This window comes from Medicago sativa, chromosome 2 (genome assembly GCF_051527215.1).
Source record: "Medicago sativa cultivar Bolivia chromosome 2, Bolivia_mono, whole genome shotgun sequence".
Lineage (NCBI taxonomy): Eukaryota > Viridiplantae > Streptophyta > Magnoliopsida > Fabales > Fabaceae > Medicago > Medicago sativa.
The window spans coordinates 80,222,117-80,227,827 of record NC_140750.1 but is presented as its reverse complement, the minus strand read 5'-3'; the positions used below and the strand labels follow the sequence as shown (position 1 = coordinate 80,227,827).

General features: G+C 32.5%; 1 long non-coding RNA gene across 1 annotated transcript; it reads left to right on the top strand.

Moving 5' to 3' along the window:
- The first annotated feature begins 2,305 nt into the window (after window positions 1-2,305).
- Window positions 2,306-3,721, top strand: LOC146951273 (uncharacterized). Its single transcript, XR_015027858.1, has 2 exons — window positions 2,306-2,667; window positions 2,982-3,721. It is a non-coding gene; the product is annotated as an uncharacterized LOC146951273 (long non-coding RNA).
- Window positions 3,722-5,711: the final 1,990 nt, after the last annotated feature.

Below are 5,711 nucleotides of genomic sequence, written 5' to 3'. Positions count from 1 at the left end.
TGTGAAAACTCAAAACCCTAATATAGCTTCATTGTTTTTAAATCAAAGGCAACATCCTTGTTGAAAGAGAAGAAAGTTGCTGAAAATATGAAGTTAGACAAAGGTCTTGAAGCATGAGAATAACCTAAAAGCTTTTTGGTTGATACGGGTAATTGTGTGCAATGAGTGTTACCATCATCAAAACCATGATAATAGTGAGTTATGTTGGTATGACACACCATATTTGTTCTTGCAAGAGGACAAATGATATTTTTAAGAGTTAAATCTACCTTAGACAATGATTTTTCATGGCATTAACAAATTATGAAATAAGAATTGTTCATTGCAATGATGAACTCTATACTTCAAAAATCTACATACAAAAAATGTCTCATATATTAAAACTTGCTTTAAACTTCACTTACTATTGAAAATTATTGAGATGACCTTGATAATTATGTGTAAGTTTTAAATAATTAAAATTTAATATTTTTGCGATGTAATAATTTATAATTGATTGAGAATGTAAAATGTATTTACGTTATCATTTATGTTAATTAAAACTAGATTTTTTTTATAAAAGTAAAATAAATCCATTAAAAAATTAAAATTTCATTTATTTGATTTCCCATGTATTAAATTGTATAAGAGATTACACCACCAAAAAAAAATTGTATAAGAGATTGCAATATGGGTGAGCATAAGAGCACTGCTTCCTCTTTAAAAAAGAAAGAAAGAAAGAAGAGCACTGCTTCCGAATTATAGTGGAATAGGAAGGTATGTATCGAGAGTAAGGGTGGGAATAGGTCATGCCGTTCGTCAGGGACCTATAGTCCGGTCTACTGAAAGTCTGATTCGGCCTAACTCGTTTAATAAATAGGTCAAACATGTGCTTTTTAAAAAACCTATTAATTTAAATGGGTTAGGCTTTGGCTTATAAAAAAAAAGGCTATCAAGACTATCAGATTGGCCCGTATATGAGTATATTATATTTCCCCACATTTATTATTTATATAGTAATACAGAAAAATAACAATTCCTTCAAACCTAAGCCTAGACTTAGGTTTAATTTGTATTTGTATCTAATTAATGTTTATCTCTACATTAAGTACGTTGCACAAATTGAAAAGAAAAAAAAATGGATGAATGAACTCTATTTAAAATTTGTAACACAAACTAGACTTTTAGACAGACTAATAGGTCAGACCAAACTTTTAAAAAGGTTAGACCAGACTTAAAATAAAGTCTTTGACAGATAAAATGTTAAAGCTTAGACCTTAGTTTTTTCAGCTAGACTAGATTTATTTAAGCATAGTCTAATTTGGCCTGGCTCATTCCCACCCCTAATTGAGAGGATTATGTTTTTTCTTTTTTGAGTACATACTACATAGCGAAACATATTTTTTTTTTGTTACATTAACAAATATTCTTTGAATATAACACTTGTTCTATTTTAAGAATATCGCATTAAATATATTGAATTTTCAAAAGTAACTTTTGCTACTTAAAATTTAATAATTATGTTTGTTTTTACTTCATCCGTTTTAAATTAGCGTCGTTTAATGTTTTTACACACAAATTAAGAAATACTAATAATAGTGTCAAAAGACATGACAATTTTACAAAACTAGCATCAATTTATTAGTGGTGCGATGTTTTGAAAGTAGTGGATACTCAATTAATTAGAGGATACAATTAAAAATAAAATAATAATATTACATTAAAAAGTGCAAATAACTTTCATTTTAAAACAATTTTTTTAATTAAAATGACACTCAGACGAATCAATTAATTTTTAACGAGTGCCTTTAGAGATTTATTAGTGTCACCAACAACAAAATACTCATGTATTTGGGTTTTCTTTGATGTTAAGTCTTCTCTTCTTTGAGTACATTCTACATATCACGCGCATGCGTGTACGTGAGACAATGCACTCTTCTTAGAATACTTTCATTAATTAACGTTTGTGCCCATTCAATTCATTTAGGTACTGTTAAAGCCTCAACATACAAAAGCATGAATAAAATGGTGGAACCCAAACAATATTGACCAAGTCTAAAACATTTTGAGTACATTAATAATAGTGAGATCTCTTTCATCATATATTCATATTCATACACTTAAAAAGAAAATACTGTTAAAGCACAAATGATTTGACATTTTTCTTTACAAGATGAGCAAAAATGGATCACATATTTTGATCACATGATTCACGATTGTTTGTAATTTTGTATTTAACAACATATATTCATAAATATATTATAATAGAAGGAAGGCAATAATTGAAGTGTTCAGTTCTGCTCTAGTAGTTTTACTCCCATGTATGCAGTGGCGGTACTCCACAGGAGCCCATGGGAGCCATGGCTCCCCCCACTTAAAAAAAAAAAAAAATTTTACATAGGAAAAGACCAAAGCACCCCTCATATTGTTTGATATTTTCAGTCTGGCACCCCCACTCTCACACCTCCTAAGCTTCGTGAATCAATCTCCCTCCTGCGATTCAACCGCGATTTCTGAAAGAAACTGCACTCACAACACAACAATCAACATGACAACATGTCTCTCTCTCTCAACCGCGATTCAACAACGATTCAAACGCGATCAATGTTCAACCGCGATTCAACATGTCTCAGAGTCTCTCTCGCTGCTTGAACAGTGAAAGGAATCCCTTCATTCTTCACACTTCAGGTTTGTTTCCTCTTTACAATGTGTTATTCTCATATTCAATTGATTCAATTCAATGTTGGTATAAGTTATTATTTGCATTGCTTGCTTAAAATTGGGGAAAATTGAACCCTAAAAATAAAAAATTGGGGGAATTGCAAACTGATCTTGTTAATTGTTATATGCAAACTGATCTTGTTAATTGTGTAAACTGATTTTGGACAAACTCTTTTGGATAGTTCTTAGGCTTACTCATGAAAATAAAGGCAAATAAATGCTCAAAATTTTTATCATTCAACTAAACATTTTTATTGATGTGTGAATTGTGCATTTTGCAGGAGTGATACAATGGTCAAACTTAAGACACTTAATGCCTTTTTTAAGAGGAAAGTTTCTGACATAGATGAAAATTGTATAGCTTCATCATCAACAGTTGAAAGAAACCCTTCGAGTGATCAAACGGTTCAACCGGATGAGCAGCCTTGCAAGATTCAAAAAGTTTCTATGGATAAATTTGATGTCAATTGTTTAGAACGTGATCCCGGAAAGCGCCTCCAGATTTGGGAATATCCAGTGAATCAAAGAGATGAAGTTCGACGAGCTTATCTTAATTGGGTCCCTATCAATGGCTAGTTGAAAAGTACCCTCTCAATGAAGATAAGCATCCAAGACGGTTTCAAGCAGCTTGGTTCAAAATGTTCCCTTCATGGCTAGAGTATTCTCCAACTAATGATGCTGCTTATTGTTTGCTTTGTTACCTGTTCACTAATAAACCAAGTGACAATCCTGCAGCTGATGTCTTTACTAGAAAAGGATTTAAAGTATGGAGAAAGGTGAATGCTGGAAAAAAGTGTGCTTTTCTTAAACATATTGGAGAAAGTCCTTGTTCATTTCACAATAATGCAGTAAAAGCTTCTCAAGACTTGTTCAATCAATCTCTGAACATCAGATATGCACTTGATGAGCAGATTTCTGATCAAATTCTCCATAATAGACTTCGTCTCAAGTGCTCTATTGATGAACATCAGATATGCACTTGATGACCTTTATGAATTTCAATTATAATATTTAGTTAATATTTGCCGCTCCCCCCAATATTTTGGGCAAGATCCACCACTGCATGTATGTGTCCCTTTCTTAATCTCTATTATTACGCAGACAATGTATATAACACCCACAATTCTTTAGGTTTAGTGGACCTTTATACTTGTTTATTTTTAGATTTTATTTGATTAGTTGTCACAAATATAAGCTAATATATAAAATCGTGCCTCCAAATTAAACCATATAATTTGTGGCACTTGGATAGCATGCAAATATTTAACGACTTCATTATTAAAAATTGTTAGGCAAGTAACATCAAAATGTCTAATTTATTACACGTGTAGTACTATCAATCAAATATGTTTATAATCAATATCCCCTCAAAAAAATATCTATATATTATATGATATGTAAAAGGAAAATGCTAGATATTGATGAAAGTATATTTTCGCATCAAACGAGGTAAGTATTTTTGTATCGTCTCCACAGGGAATAGTGCGTTATCAATGACAGTTTAACATCGACTATCATTCCAAGTATTAAGAGTACTTGTTTGTTTGAAATGAAATGTGATTATCTAAACTAATTTGCAAAAAGTAAAAGATGAGATAAATAAGGATTGAAACTTGTTAGGAGTAGCGTTCCTTAACCAAGCGTCACACGTAACCTAATGATCCATACGAATTCTAGCTTCATAAGCAACATTATCACAATCAATTCTAAACTACCCTTCGTGTCCAAAGTGATATAATTATTTCTAAGTTATCGTTTAAACATTCGTGTCCAAATTCCTTAAACGATAACAAAGTCGATCGAATAACCTAATCGACCGTGTCCAGCCTGGTTGAGTTATACGAAAGCATTTAGCTCTTGATTATGGTGATTATCACAAGATTAACAAAGATGTCAAGTAAGTTAACCTAAGATATATTGCTATTCTAGCTCAAGATTCAAGAGTTTGTGTCCAAATCATCTTTGAATCTCATTGAAAGCATTAACACAAGAATAACAACAATATTGAATATAAATTGCTAGAAACATATTTTGCAAGATCAAAAGATTACATGTTAAGCAAAGATCAAGTACCTCTCATCCCAACAAAGGGTATTTAGCTACACATCATCATGGAAGCCATGCAAGGATGGATTGAAAAGGAAGGATTCATTACACTTGTGATGTCTCAACAAAGTATTAAGATCCAACTTCCAAAACCAATCTCACTCTATGAAGAACTACCTTACTTCTCTCTATGAAAATATCTAAACTAAAACCTAAGAGAAGCTAAGAAAATATCAAGCTAAGATATGATAAGATCCTCTCCAAAGAGTAGCAAGAGGCTATATAAAGACTTCTGCCCTGCCTCAACTCGCAGATGCGAGCTACACCACTCGCAGATGCGAGTTGCTTCTCTGGCCCAATAATAAGCTGCCACGTCATAAATGAAGGGATCAAACCGCCCTAACTCGCAGTTGCGAGTTAGGGAACTCGCAGTTGCGAGTTACTCGCATTTGGAACTCGCAGATGCGAGTTTGGGTGCGAGCTGCTTGCTTCCAGGGACAGCTTCTGCCCAAATAGTACTTTTTCATGATTTTGCTTCTTTGATCAATGTCTTGGGCTAATTCCTGCACAAAAGGATAGAATAATGATAAGTAAAGCGTAATAAGGCATTTAACGCTTATTTCTCGGCTTTTCCTTCAATTACTTGCAAAGCAAGCAACAAAAAGTGCTTAAAATATAACATGAAATTAACACTTTTTAGCACTTATCAAACTCTCCCCAACTTAACTCTTTGTTTGTCCTCAAACAAAAGATTGAAAATCAAACAAGTTAATAACAAGACACAAGTACAAAAGGCTTTGAAAACATCTTCAGATGAATGATTTAAAAGTGAATGCGCGGGCAAGTCTAAGTTTCCAACTAATCTAAAATTCTACTACTAACATGAGATGAGTCCTAAGTACAAAGTTCATGTCAAACATTTCAAAACAATAATATATTTATTTACGAACCACACCTAACACACT